At 38.6% G+C, this 16206-nt stretch overlaps 1 long non-coding RNA gene across 1 annotated transcript in view; it reads left to right on the forward strand.

Annotated features, from left to right (window-relative positions):
• The window catches only part of LOC128092145 (uncharacterized), a 76483-nt gene extending 75671 nt beyond the window's left edge, over positions 1–812 (forward strand). Inside the window, exon 3 of the long non-coding RNA XR_008211661.1 lies at positions 723–812. This is a non-coding gene — a long non-coding RNA (uncharacterized LOC128092145). The remainder of the gene's footprint in view (positions 1–722) is intronic.
• The last annotated feature ends 15394 nt before the right edge of the window (positions 813–16206 follow it).

A 16206-nucleotide genomic window follows, 5' to 3' on the forward strand; every position in this document is an offset into this window, starting at 1 on the left:
CCTGCTGAAATTTTTTCCCATAATGTTGTGTACTTCATCAGTGACATCAAATGCTTCATGAGAATATCTCAAGAAAATAACTTGTTGAAACAGAATATTCTTCTGAACACTGTCATTTTACTTCTGATAATTATGAATTTCCAGTAAGATATATAAAAGAACCTCAAAAGTTGATACTGAGAAATAAAATCAATAGTTCTGCTACATATTAAAAAATCACAGACTTGACAGAAGTGGTCTTTTCATGGATTGCAATAATTTTACTTGTTTTCTCTTTCTACTAGGTGCCAACTAAACCCTTTCATTGAAGTACTCTGAGTAACACAGTCATTTTATAAGTAGAACAATTTTCCTGCTTCTTACGTATGCTTGAAAGCTTGTCCTTTTACAGCTCTATTATGTAGTATATAAACTTTTCCCTATGAATCTTGTCCCTTAATTCTCTTTAGATTAGAAGCTGATCGATCTAGAATCTCTCTATAATTACAGATGCGGACTGTAGCAGACTGAACCATACTTTTATAGTGATTTTCATTGAACAAATTTCAAAGAGTTACTCTTCAATATTGTACAAAAAATTTATGATGAAGAAGTGAGATTTCAGAGAATCACAGAATCACAGAATTGTAGGGGTTGGAAGGGACCTCCAGAGATCATCGAGTCCAACCCCCCTGCCAAAGCAGGTTCCCTACACCAGGTCACACAGGTAGGCATCCAGGCAGGTCTTGAACATCTCCAGAGAAGGAGACTCCACCACCTCCCTGGGCAGCCTGTTCCAGTGTTCCATCACCTCACTGTAAAGAAGTTCTTGCGCATATTTGTGCAGAACTTCCTATGCTGCAGTTTCTAGCCATTTCCCCTTGTTGTCTCCACTCACCACTGAAAAGAATCCAGCCTCGCCATTCTTCCTCTGTACTGGTGCATGGAATTATTCCTCCCCAGATGCAAGACTCTACACTTGCTTTTGTTAAACCTCATCCAGTTTTTTTCTGCCCAGCTCTCCAGCCTATCCAGGTCTTGCTGAATGGCAGCACAGCCTTCAGGCGTGTCAGCCAATCCTCCCAACTTCGTATCACCAGCAAACTTGCTGAGGGTGGCCATTATCCCCTCATCAAGGTCATTGATGAAGATGTTGAACAAGACCGGACCCAGCACAGACCCCTGAGGAACACCGCTGGTTACAGGCCTCCAACTGGACTCTGCACCACCAACAACAACCCTCTGTGCTCTGTCAGTCAGCCAGTTCTCAACCCACCTCACTGTCCACTCATCTATCCCACACTTCCTCAGCTTTGTTATAAGGATGTCGTGGGGGACAGTATCAAATGCCTTGCTGAAATCAAGGTAGACTACATACACTGCTCTCCCCCTATCCATCCAGCCAGAGACAACATCATAGAAGGCTACCAGGTTGGTCAAGCACGACCTCCCCCTTGTGAACCCGTGCTGACTACTCCTGATAACCTCCTCTTCTTCCAGTTGTCTGGAGATGACATCCAATACAAGCTGTTCCATCACCTTTCCAGGGACAGAGGTGAGGCTGACTGGCCTATAATTGCCTGAATCTTCCTTCTTGCCTATTTTGAAGACCGGGGTGACGTTGGCTATCTTCCAGTCTTCAGGCACCTCCCCCGTCCTCCAAGACTTCTCAAAGATGACAGAAAGCAGTTCAGCAATCACCTCTGCCAGCTCCCTCAGCACCCGTGGATGAATCCCATCGGGTCCCATGGATTTGTGAACATTGGTGTTGCCTAGGCGCTCCTGGACCACCTCTTCCCTGACAGAAGGGAGGTCTTCCATTCCCCAGATCCTCTCACTAACCTCCAGGGTCTCAGATTCCCGAGGGGGAGCTTTTTCACTGAAAACAGAAGCAAAGAAGGCATTCAGTATCTCCGCATTCTCAGCATCCCCCGTTACCAGAACACCCCCGTCACTTAGCAGGGGAGCCACATTCTCCCTAGTCTTCCTTTTACTGTTAATGTACTTGAAAAAACCTTTTTTATTATCCTTTATCCCCTTTGCCAGATTTAATTCCAGACAGGCTTTAGCCTTCCTTGTCGCATCCCTGCAGACCCTGACAACATTCCTGTATTCTTCCCAAGTAGTCAGACCCTTTTTCCACATTTCATGGGCCTTCTTCTTTCCTTTGAGTTTGTGCACGAGCTCCTTGCTCGTCCACACAGGTCTCCTGCCACCCTTTCCCGATTTCTTCCTCACAGGGATGCACCGATCCTGAGCTTGGAAGAAGAGCTGCTTAAATGCTGACCAGCTCTCACAGGCCCCCTTGCCTTCAAACACCCTAGCCCATGAGACAGCTCCAAGTAGGCCCCGGAAGAGATCGAAGTTCGCTCTCCTAAAGTCCAGGATAGCAATCCTACTTTTTGCTTTACTTCTTCCACTCAGGATCTTGAACTCCACCATCTCGTGGTCACTACAACCCAAGCTGCCCCCGACCTTTACTTCCCTGACAAGCCCTTCTCTATTAGTGAGAATAAGGTCCAGCAGTACCCCTCTCCTCGTTGATTCCTCAACCACCTGCATCAGGAAGTTGTCTTCAACAGATTGCAGGAACCGTCTGGACCGCGCATGCCTGGCCACATTGCTTTTCCAGCAAATATCTGGATAATTGAAGTCCCCCATAAGCACCAGCGCCTGGGATCGTGACGCTGCTTCCAACTGTTTGTGGAAGGCCTCATCAACCTCCTCCTCCTGATCAGGGGGCCTGTAGCACACACCCACAATGGTGTCAGCCATACCAGCCCGCCCCTTGATTCTTACCCACAAGCTCTCCACTGCTACACCACTCTCCCCCAGGTGGAGTTCAATACATTCAAGCTGCTCTCTTACATAAAGAGCAACTCCACCACCCCGCCTCGCCGGCCGATCTTTCCTAAAAAGCACATAGCCCTCCATGACAACATTACAGTCATGCGAGCTGTCCCACCACGTCTCTGTGATCGCAATGAGATCACAGCCATGTGACCGCACGCAGATCTCCAACTCTTCCTGTTTATTTCCCATACTGCGCGCATTAGTATATAGACACTTCAGGGAGGCAGCATTTCCCTGCCACACTCCATCCCTTTGAACTCCACCCTCATCACCCATCAAGTTCACTTTTGAACCTTGAACTACCTGAACCTCAGCAGTCCTCATTTTGTCCCCTTCCTCCTTCTTACCTAGTTTAAAGACCTTTCAATGAGGCCTGCCAGCTCCTGGGCTAGGATCCTTTTACCCCTTGTAGACAGTTGAGCTCCATCTGCAGCCGTCATGCCAGGAGCTGAGTAAGTTGCCCCATGGTCAAAAAAACCAAAGTTCTTCTGCCTGCACCATTCTCTAAGCCATTTATTGATGAGGAGGGCTTTTTTGATCCTCTCAGAGTCCTTCCCCGCCACTGAAGGGATAGAAGAGAAGACCACTTGCATTCCTGCACCATCCAGTACCCTCCCCAGATGCTTGAAGTCATTTTTGATTGCCCTTAGGCTTCTCTTGGCAGTATCATCACTGCCAACCTGAACTACCAATAAGGGCTAGTAGTCAGACGGGCGAATAAGCCCAGGCAGCTTTATAGAGATGTCCCTGACCCGTGCCCCAGGAAGGCAGCACACTTCCCTCCGGGTGGGGTCAGGACGACATATCGGGCCCTCAGTTCCTTTTAGAAGGGAGTCTCCTACAACTATCACCCTCCTTTCTTTACCAGAAGAGGCGGTCTTCAAGCGTGGAGCCGACCGCTTCTCCTTAGCAAAGCTCAGAGGCTGTTCCACCACCTTGTTCTCAGCCTCCTCACCCTCCAGTTCCAGGGTTTCAAACCTATTACTTAGGGGCACCTGAGGAACCGAGGTAGGTTGGGGAGGGCGCCGCCTGCGTCGCTGGGGTGGGACCTGCTGCCATTCCTCTTCTCCTCCCAAGTCAGCTCTCTCGGTTTTACTACGGTAAGGCAGAGAATCCACTACAGGCTGGGGGCTGCAATCTCTGCTTGTTTCTTGCTGAGAGTTAAACCACCAGTCCATCTCCCTCTAGCAGTCCCTAATGGATCTTAACCGCTCCACCTCCTCCCTAAGCTCTACCACAAGGCTGAGCAGCTCATCCAACTGTTCACACCTCATGCAGGTGGCATCCCTCCCATTGTCCCCCCACAGCAGCAGACTCAGGCACTCCCTGCAGCCAGAGACTTGAACCACTGCAGTTCTGGGCAGTCCCTCTGTCTGGGTCGCCACAGACTTGTTGGAACATGCCCGACGCCTGGTAGAGACCATGTTTGAACTTACAGTCACCTTGTCAGCGAGTGGGAGAGCAGTCACCTGCCCTGAAGCTGGTCTCCGCAGCAAATTTTTTGGCTTCTGGTGCAATGACACAACTTTGAATACTTTTCAGAGTGTATAGTCTTGAAAAACATGTGCTGTAGATTGGAATAAAAGTGGATGTATATATTTCTGTAAAGTTCTAGAGATCTAAATTGGAAATGGAGGAAAGCCCTCTGCAGAGACTGTCATCTTGTCAATTAGTACAGCTTTTTTTTTTTTTTTAATATCACATTTCATAAAAGCTTTGTGTGAGCAGCCCTAGACTTCAGCAGTGATCTGGTGTAGGTCCTGGGTTCTGAAAGCACTGCACAGAGACTTTTTTGCCTAACTCAAGATCCTGCATTCAATTTTATTTCAAGTAACAAAAGGAGTGTAGCAAATCGTCTTTGGTGTTTTTTGTTTTTTGTTTTTTTTTTTTTTCCTCTGTATCTCCAGTTCGCATGAGACATTTATAACATAACTGTCTGCTCAATGCAGGAAAGAAAAGAACACTTGCTAAATAATGCAATATTGGAACTCAGATCCATAAAGAGTTCTGATTTTCAAAGTAGGTATAATTAAGCTGCAGAGAACTGTAGAAGTTAGTACACTGCATGCTCTGGCTCAGTAAGAAAACTTAATGTCTTTGACACTAAATCCTTTCTGGTAGCTTAAGTCTTAGGTATAGCTCTGCAAAGGGTAGTCAGTTTCATGTAAGCAATTCAATTATCTTACAAAAGCATTCCTCTTTGAATGTTTCTGAGGTTAAAAATGCTTATCTGACTTGTGTGCTTTAACATAGTCAGACTCTCACTCTGAAGGCTTTCTACCATAATCCTCTCTTTCCAGGTAAGACCTCATAGGCCCTTGCCTACTTATTACTGTGATTTTAAAAATCAGATTCAAATTAGATGGGTAGACTTCAGTGGCCTTGCTCTCATATCATAAAGCTTAATAAATTCTATAGCCTGATTTATCTATCTGGTTTCAAGAACACACACTCAAAAGCAAAATGACTAAGTCCCATGGTTTTATCCCTCATCTTCCTTTGCTTACTTTCAGTGTTTACTTCTGGTCCTATCTTCTGCCTGGAGAATATTATTTATGCTGCTGTTAGGCCTGTTTCACTTTACTTCATGATTGCAGCTCCATCCTCTTACTCAGTTTTCAACCTCTGCTTTCTACTTTTTTCTGCAAAAAAAATGTTTCATCCTTACTGAGCCAATTCATCCCTTGCTCTCATGTTAGATTGTATGCTAGGACAGCACAATGCAAGCTAACAACTTGCTGTTCAGTCATTTCTCTTGTTCAACAAAGCAGGAAAACAGAGATATTTTTAGATCCCTAAAATGCTTCTATTCAGTGCAAACTTCTGGGAAATACCCCAGTATAAAAACTCTAGTGTATGCATATATAATTATATACCTTAGAAAACAACAGGAATTATATAAATATTTATTTTGGTTCTACAAGCAGAAAAAAATATGCCACAGAATCCATAATGAGAGTACTGTTTAGAAAAGTGCAGTATAAATCATATGCTTTTAAAAAGCAAATCATATGGTTTAATACTTGGACTCTATAAAAACAATGCATAAAAATATGGAAGGGAGATGAAAATGTGGAACTTGAATAAAACATGGAAACGGTGGCAGGATGAATGTGTCATTTTATGTACTTGATTTAATGTCTTTTATACAATCAAATGTCTTTTGTAAAATGTAAAAAAAATTAATCCATGATTAATTTAAATTATTTTCCAGCTATATGTTCTTTCAAAATGATATGATGTGTTATCAATGCATAGAACATATTTGTTTTTGTGGGGAGACCTAAAATATTCCAAATACTGCTCTTGGCCCCATTTCTTTTCTAGTTTTTCAAATTTCAATTGCATTTGTTTTCAGTGTTCATATTAACATTTTATTCCATGTTGGTTCCTCCTCCCACTCCTCTCTCTATCTTTGAGTCAAATCCATCAACTTTGACTTGATTTTGCTTTTTTAGGCTTATAACTTCTCTGTCTGCCACAATTAAAAGTACAGAAACTTTTACAGTGAAGTTGAAAATCCCTAGGCATATTCTCATTTTAAAAGCCCTTAGGGACTCCATAGTAAATATAGCTTACTTGTATCAAGCAGAAATGACTGGAAGATTCTTTTTTTTTTCTTTTTTTTTCCCCTGAAGAAATCTGTAGAGATATATATAGATAGAATGCATGTGCATATACATATGTATGCATGTATGTTGTTTATAAAGTACTGTAGGTAATATTTAGCCCAACCATTATAACAGCTTTCTTGATGTATCTCGTTTTAAAACTTATCTTTAAACCTCTGACTTTAAGCAGCTGTGAAGCAAACTCCAAATAATTTAAATATCTAATACCACATTTTAGAGGCATTCAGGGGTGTATTAAATGGTAGCATATGTCTCTGTCAGTGGTCTGATTAGAGATCTGAAATAAATTTCAAATACAATGGATAGCAGCTTGGCAACATCATTTACCAGCTCCTTCAGAACCCATGGATGGGTCTCATTGGATCCTATGGAATTATGCACTTTCAGGTTCTCTAGATGGTCTTGAACCTGATCTTCACTTACAGCAAGATCTTCCTTCTCCCAGTTCTTATATATATGCACTACTGTATATTATGTACATACTACTATACAATTATTTTGTTGATTTGAAAAGTGATAGATGTGTATATTACTCCCCCACTGAAGTCAAAGGAAAGCCAAATACAACAGCTTCACATATTAGATATCTGTGAATAAGTTAGTCACTCTTGGCTTTTGCTGTAGATAATATAGAACAAGAACCATCTCAGGAATAGATTAAATTCTTTTCTTCCTGTGTAATTCAGCCTCTAGAAATTCTTACTACTATTCTTTCAGCTGTCCTAGAATAGCCTGCATGGCTGCCAGCTTCCATGTTAGAAGGGTGCAGGTTTGTAATAATTCCAACGCTTTACCTGCCAGTTCTGGCAAATGTATCAGATACACTAGAGCATCTCAAATATGTTCAGACATCTATGTTCACATAACTGAATAGCTCCCAGTGATATCTGGAAAGCTTCTTACTTGACCAAATGTTTATGTCTATTTTAGGATGAGCTGAACAGCTCTCACTGGATTTAGTTGATCAGTTGTTTGCTTATTGTCATTTGTAAATGTCCTAGAGTATCTTGAGATTTCTATGTGAATCCAGCAGATCTGAAATAAGATGTGATTTTAGCTCTTCTTGGAGAGTCAGCTAGAGGTCAAATTGTGTACTTTAAGACATTTCATATAGCGCTAGAAGTCTACATATATACAACTAAATCAAACTGTTTGTTTATAGAATCATAGAGTCTTCAAAGTTTAAAGGGACCTTTAAAGGTCATCTAGTAAAACTCCCTGTGTCACAGAGTTAACTAGATCAATCTACCCCCCATGGCAGGGGGGTAGGAGGCCTGTGGGCCCCCCAGCCCCTAAAAATGGGAAGGAAAAGGGAAAAGAGGTAGGGAGAAGGGGGTTGGGCTCAAGGAAAAAAAAAAACCAGAACAGCGGCAATGATCTAAGGAGAAATACTTATTTTACTAACTATGATATTGGAATGCAAGACAATACAACACAATACAATTTTTACACAATGGTTTAGTGCTTGTGGTACTAATAGGAATGGGAGAGTGGTTGGACTAGATGATCTTGCAGGTCGTTTCCAACCTTGTGATTCTGTGTGTGCGTGTAATCTAAATGAAATTGAGACTAATAAATCAAATAAAATAGGAGAGAGATAATTTTATGAAAACCGAGCAAACTTGAAAGCAATGGCTTGGAACAGCTAGGAAGCACCCCCACACTCCCCAGAGAGTGCGCGAGCCAAAAAGGCAGGACCAGATCCCTTAACTTCTGTGACATATCTGCCTGTCTGGCTGTGAGGAGGAGTATTAACTGTTTAATTACCTGTGCTTTGCATGATGCTACGATGTGGAATACCGACAGCAAAAATTACAAAACCATGACACCCTGGCAATGAACAGAAACATCCACAGCTAGACCAGGCTGCCCAGCCTGACCTTTAATGTTTCCAGAAATAGGGCATCTATCACATTCCTGGGCAACCTGTTCCTGTGTCTCACCACTCTCACTGTAAAATACTTTTTTCCTTATATTGAACCTAAATCTTGCCTGTTTACATTTGAAATGACTCCACTTATGGGTGCAGATAGTCAGATCTAACCAGTGCAGAGCAGTGGGCCAGGATCACCTCCCTTGACCTGCTGACAGTGCCTCTTTTAATGGAACTCAGGATACAGTTGGCTTTCTGGGCTATGAGGACGCATTATGGGCCCATGTCAAGCTTGCCATCCACCAGTACCCCCAGATCCTTTTCAGCAGGCCTGTACTCAATCCATTCATCCCCCAGCTTGTACTGCTAGTGGATATTGCATTGACCCAGGTGCAAGACCTTGCACTTGGATTTATTGAACCACATGAGGTTCTCCTGTACTCTTTTCAAGCCTGTCTAGGTTCCACTGGATGGCATCCTGCCTCTTGGGCATTTAGACCAGACCACAACCCCACAGCTTGATGTCATCAGCAAACTTGCTGAGGGTGCACTTGACCCCACTGTTGATGTAATTGATGAAAATATTAAAGAATATTTATCCCAGCACGAATCCCTGAGGGACACCACTTGTCAGTGATCTCCATCTAGACATGGAAACATTCTGTAGTTTCCACTACATAACAAAATTATTGCTGTATTTGACTCTACTGGATCACTGTCTTCCTAAGCAACGCTCTTGAATTTCTCAATCTGGCAAAGGGCTAGGGAGAATTAAGAAATATATTATGTGAAATATTTTTTTTTTTCCAAAAATAGTCTAGATGAGGAAAGATGCTGTACAGTAATTTGTGCTGTAATTTACAAGGCTCTTTGAAACAAAGACATAAAGCACACTAATAAATGAAAAACTCATTAAGAATCAGTAATAAAAATAAACACTCAGTGGAACAGATTAATTTATAATGTAGCAAATTCTCCAGCACTTGATGCCTTTAAAGAAAGATCATTCTTCCTACTGGAAAAACAGATATCTATCTAATCAGATTGTGTTGAAATAAAAGACAAAAGTACTGTAAAAATTCACTGACATTTGCATTGACAAAACCGGATTAGTCAATCATAACATTCCTACTGCCCATAAAATATCTCCAATGGAAAAATTTATATTGTAAATGCCTGTAAATTCGTAACCACTGTAAAACTGAGTTATTCTTCTGGGGAAAGAATAGTCATGGGTTTTCATTTATTTATTTATTTGCTTGTTTGTTTGTTTCTACAGGGAGTGGGAGGGCTCAGGGAGCAGGGAATCTTGCAATGAGAAGTGCTGAATTTCAGTATTCACTGAGGATGCTCAGATGCTTTTTTTTTTTTTTTCTCAAGACTGAGATCCATCTAGATCAAACTGTGATGACATCTCTACTTGAATTTTAAAGTTAAAAAAATGTTAATTTTAAATTTTATAAACCTTGTGTAGGTTATACATTCATCAGATATAGAAGGTGGTAGAACTCAGTTACATATGTTAGTCTATAACAAAAATTACTCTTCCCATTTCCTTTCCTTTCAAAATCTTTAATGACTGGAATTTTTAAAGTCTGTCATTTGTTTTAAACAAAGACAATTTACTACAGTTAAACTAAAGAACCCAAGAAAATTACAGATACTTCTCACATGTTGTGAAACTTGATTTGGATTAAAGCATAACCAGGGAAAAAGAGTTGGTAGAAGGCGTATAATACTAGTTCTGCTCTAAAGGCAATGCCTTCTATGTTTTTGCACAACATCAGAGACATGTGTTGGTGGTATGGAAGTAGAAGTTGAACGTTCCCAATAACATTTTGTTCAATTTTGTTGCCATGCAACAGATGGTAGCAAAGGGGCAGTCTGGTAAAATAACATCTGACATGGATGTATGTCTGAAGCAAAGCTGTGAAATTGAATACTTCCATATAGAAGAAAAAGGAACCCACCCGAATTCACTGATGCTTGCTGAATTCTTATGGAGATCAAACAATGGATACAAGCACAGTGAGGTGGTAGATGGTACATTTCAGCAGTGACAACAGCAGCATGAAAGATAAGTCACATTCTGGATGGACATTAAGATTTTTATGAGCACTGCATTCAGTCTCTTTTTCATCACTGGTGAAAATGTATAGTGAATAGTGATGATTATGTTAAAAACGCACTGTTTTGTATCTGAGAATTTGCTTTATCAGACAGTGTTATTGTGCTCTTTGTATTTAGTATAGTTTCCCTAGAAATACATAGGAGGTATTACTTTTGGAGCAACCAACGCAATATCTAGACTGATTTCTCTATTGTGGATTATAATTATTATAACTATTATTATTATTGTGTATATAAACATATATATATGTATAATCAGTTTAATTATAACTTGTGCGAGGAAAAATTGAGAGAGAAAAGGAAAGTAGTTACCTTCTCCCACCCAAACAGAAGTACAGTCAGCCTGTTCATAGATATTTACAATTCTGGTAGAGGTGCTGAAGTGAGTGTCTGTGAGGCTGAAGGAAGCAGCACTCCTGAAAGTAGAATACCTAGCTCATCAATCTTCACGTACCATTTAGTTGAAGTGTTTTTTTCTAAGTTTAATATGCACCTGTAAATATAGCATACAAGCTTAAACAGGCAGTGCCACAGAAAGAAGATCTGCCTTTAATTCACTAAATAGGCCAAAATCAAAATAATTGACAATATTTTCCAGGCACCTCAAGTAAGTTGAGGTTGTTTTAAGTCAGCAGCTGAGTAGGCGAACAGTAGACTTCATTGCTCAGATGAATTTCTTGAGCAGAGATCATCAGGCTTGGACCAAGTATTTTCATTATCACCCAGCATTACGTTACAGTCATACATTAAAGCATGTTGTGCTAGATTGTTGTACATTGAAACACACTATGTAGTCAAGTCTAGCTGTGAATCTGTAATAATGTTACATGGCAAAGCTAAGTTTAAGGTCTATTGAGCAGTTGAGCTCACAGCATTCTTGCACTGTTGTGAACACGGATCACCTTCTGTTACCATATGAGCAGATTTGATCATTTCTGTTTACTGTTCGTTTATTTTTTTCCACTAGAGAATTCCATATCACAATGAGATTCAGCTCCTAAATATCAGAAAATCTCTCTGCTCTGTTAGCTCAAATTCATCAGTATGTTTTTGTATTACATAGCTACACACACATGGGTGTACACTCTGGATTCACTCTGGATTCACTCTGGATTCACTCTGGATTCACGATATTGCTTCTGAATAAAAGAGAGTAATCACTGACCTCTGTTTTCTGGAAATGTACATACTGATGCAGCCCAGTAAGCTGTGAAGAGTTCATTGCTGCCAGGGCACATGGACCTCAAAAGGACCTCCAAGCCTTTTGCATCAGAGCTACTAACCAAAGAAGAAATCCTAAGCCCATACATACAAACCCCAGCAGGGGTTTGTACATGCAGGTGCAGGCGTTTGCCACAATTAAACAAAAACTTGTATGAGATGGTTTCTGACAAATACATTTTTATTTTATTTTATTTTTATTTTTAAATAAAAGAGTTATCATGGACTAGTTCATATTTTCCATTTACTAACATTTGCTGCCAAAATTACTACATTTATTGCAAACTGACTTTGCCAAAATACTGAACGCATGCATATTACTTCCACACTGCATACACTGACAGCTGAAGTACCAGATTGTTGCAAGTTTTAGCGAGCATTTTTATTTTAATTGATTTCTTGAGGTATTTTGTCTTACATATGAGACAAAATTGTACCTTTCCAAAATAAATTACTGTATCATCTGTGATAAGTTTTATCATAAATAAAGAATAAATAGCAAGTAGGAGTCAAATGCAGGAATTGATTATTAATTTGACATTGGATATGTAAAGAATGTAATAATGACTTTGTTGACAAATTTTGAGCATAAAGTTTTTGACAGAATTAAGAATGGCAACATCCAGGAAAAAAAAAATGCAGAAGAATTTCATAATTTCATGATAATTTGTTAATAAATTGTAGATTAATTTTTATGTAGGTGAAGTGGAAATAATATACAACTGTGAGTCATTATCGCTCAGGAATTAAATTTTAAGTCTATCACAAAAGGACTGAAAAGAAAATGTAATGCTATTATCAGTGAAGAAATACAGAAATAAAGTGGTGTGCAACATAAATACATAATGCACTCACAGAGGAAACTGCAATTAGTTTTGGTGTCTCCATTTAAAAAAAGAAAGAAGTAGAACTAAGGACGTTACAATGATGAGTGGTAAGTGATGAAGCTGCTAATGAATAGAATAAAATAATATTTCACTCTAGGAATAATAAAAGAGACAAGGACTTTTCAATCAAAAAAGAGATAACAGAAATTCTATGAAGTTATTGGCATAAAGAAAAAGGAAAGAATGGTGAATTAATACATGGTTTTTCAAAAGAGAAAAAATTATAGACAGAGGAAAATTCTTAAGTTCAAAGAAAATAAATGGACGCACACATAAAAAGTCAAGTTAAGCTTTGGAACTCATTGCTAAGTATCTGGTGGAAACCAAAATTCATAGGAAATCAAAAGACAATTATAAAGCCATATGTTACTGGAGGGCAAACCATTAATGAGCATTAACAAAACAAACAAAAAAATCACTTCTGTCTTGGGATGACTTTGATTTGCTGATCAATAGAAAGAAAACCAAGAATGTATATAGCTTTCTTTCTTACATATTCTCCACTGACAACTGCTGAAGGGATAATGAGTGAGTGAAGTGGACTTCTGATATGACTACATTTTGGTATATTTTCTTGATAATACATCGTACTTCTACGTTATTTCTGCTTGCTCTTTTGTTTTATTGAGTTTCAGGGTTTAATTTACTTTCAGTCACAAATTCCTGTGTTGTGGTGGGTTTTTTTTTTTGTTTGTTTGTTTGTTTTTTCCTCCATTTACACTAGACACCTTGCCTAGTCAGAGAACATAATAAGCTGCAAATATGCTAGTTCCTAGTTTCACATGTGTAGCAATTCCTAATATTTCTGATGGTTTTTCACTTTTCTGTAACATAAAGATTTTTCATAATTTCATTATTTTCTTGAGTATACATTAAGCTTAACTTTGTAAAAACCAGAACTGCTCAAAAGTGAGAAGTGGTTATTAAAGGATTAAAAATGAGCTGTGATTAAAAGTAGTCAGAAACATATGTTCTTATTGCCAATATTATTATTTTCCCCTTAATGAAAAAAAAAAAAAAGTCTAGAATCCTGTAAGTTTTTTAGGCAGTTTATCATTTCTGGATATATGTATTCTATCAAAGTCCCTGGAACTATGATTATGAAAATTTGCCTTTGTTCTTAAAATCTGTCAACTAAGACTGAGACACTGAGAGTGAACCTTTTGTAAGGCAAGTGCAGTATGTACTGAATAATGAATTTCTATTAAGATATTATGTTGAAATGAGTGCCTGTTGCAAGCTGCAGCCCGCCTCATCCTGTTCTGCTCTTGAAGAACAGAACGTCATGTTCCAAAGGAAAACATAACGCTTTCTCTTTGCAGATATTTGCCCTAGTGTTGCAAGGGGTCAACTATGTTATGTGTCCTTGATCACATCAATGAGCTGGGTTTTATTGCTTTTTTTTTCTAATTGCATGAACTTATTAATCAGAATGTGGTAAATAAATATACGATGACATACAAGAAATACATGATAATACAAAGTGTTGCAAGCAGGAGAGTCATAAAAAAATCTAGTAATTGACCATTTCCTATTACTTGTCTGTTACTGTATACCAAATCAAGGCTACTAGCTAGAGCTGATATAACACTGAATATTTCTGTACATTTTGGACATTGGTGCATATGCAAACAGATGGTATCATTTCCATTGTGCTGAGATAGATATATCAATCCTTTTCTTATGGGTGAAAAATCTGTTAAAAGTTTCTAAAGAAGGCTGTTCTAATTCTGCATATATGTCATGAATGAGGGATGCAAATACTGGCAGATGAGGGAGAAGGGCCAGTAGTGAAATAAGAGGAATGTCAATTTCTACTTTTTTCCATTAACACTGACTATGTGATATGCATTCTATGTCACACGACAGGCAATCTACTATGCTTCAACAGTGTTCACACTTCCCTGCTAATCAGTATTGCATTAGCTGTTCAGTGAACAAGCCTCAAATAAAAATTTGTTTAATTAGAAGTTATAAAAAACAACTCTAGCTGCATTAAAAATTTCAAAATTTTGTTATTTTTTTCATTCTATATTGTAAAAATATGCATATTTAAGATGGAAATTTACTACAGTAACGAATTAAAAATATGACTTTTTTTTTTAGATAATATTTCTTTTATACATGAAAATACACATTTTAGAACATCATTAAACTTGTATTTATCATCGTATAAATGTTATAATGAACTTTATTCAAATGAAAGACTTTAGAATAATCAAAATGAAATCATTATATTCAAATTAGGATAATATGTAGGTTGCACCAAAAGTAATGCCTCCTTTTTTTTCACGGAAGCTACAACAGATATGATGAGCTCAATAGCACTATTTGGTAGAAGAAATTCTTAGTGACAAAACAGTTTGCCAGCATAGTCACCACCATTAACTGTGCATTATCAGCAGTGATAAACTAGAAACTGCATGCTTTGCTTATAATAATCTGCATTAGTGGATGTGACCCACTGTCACTATTGCTTCTGCTGATATGCACCACTCATTGCCCTGCTGCACTCACATCTACTGTTTGGTCTCCATAAACTTCTTTATTACTGATATGGGAGTTGTTGCTGCCAGAGCTGTTTGAAGGACAGTTTGAGAAATAAATCTTGTGATTATACAAAATTTTCTGGATGAACATAAAACATCCCTGGGGTCAGGTAAAAGTTTAGCATAGGATCTCAGAACTGATTTTCAGTCATAGAATAAGCCATCAAAAATAGAGTCTCCTGCAAGTTATATTTTTAGTATTTCTCACATAACTTTGTATTTGAAATTTAATATATGAATTGTGACAGTGATACAAAAATCATATTGTGTTAAACCTCAGATATCAGCAATTAAAAATTGTCTTATTCTCTAATGCATTTTATAATCTTAAGGACAAAAGTCTTTTTCTTTACTTCTGTGATCAAGACAATTGACTTCAATCATCATGATCTTGAGATTATGTTAGTAGTCATCAAGAATATATATTCTCTTAAGTAAAAATATTATAGAATTCTTAAATAGCAAAGGAGAGCAAGAAAGCAACTCAACTGACATAGCAGATGAAGATTTTCCATCCTCCTCAATGACTCAGAAAACATATTCTCATCCTGTAAAATAGAAAACCTTCTAGACATCTTATAGATACAAGGAAAGTGGGGACAGTACACAAAATATAACTCCATTAGAGAGAAATACTGAAGTCCTTGTTGGAAAGAGGTGCAATGCACCACGAAGACCCAGTGATCACCTAAGGCTTGACAAGTGACTACCCCATATGCTGTTATTGCCCAGTACAGGTCTTTTAATATCAGATCATAAATTTTGGCTGTGATGTTTTGGCTGTTTTCGCTTGTTTTTTTTACTTCTTTTATTATTTAAGATTGTCCTGATAATTTTAACTTCCTAAGACTTAGTTTGTCAGTAATCAATTAGGAGAACTTACAGAAATCTATAGATAGCTGAGGCTCAAGTAGCAAAGAGCTTGATATCTTTGCATTTTCTGGATCAATCATCCCTAGTATTGTTAATGGCAGTCATTTCTCAGAAATAAATTTTGTTCTTCTGTTCCCATAGGAAATAAGCAGAGACTGGCAAATATTTTGAGTCTGCTACACTTAATTCAATAGAATCTGCAGAGCCTT

The sequence above is a fragment of the Tympanuchus pallidicinctus genome, unplaced genomic scaffold, assembly GCF_026119805.1.
Source record: "Tympanuchus pallidicinctus isolate F22 unplaced genomic scaffold, pur_lepc_1.0 scaffold6, whole genome shotgun sequence".
NCBI classification, from domain to species: domain Eukaryota; kingdom Metazoa; phylum Chordata; class Aves; order Galliformes; family Phasianidae; genus Tympanuchus; species Tympanuchus pallidicinctus.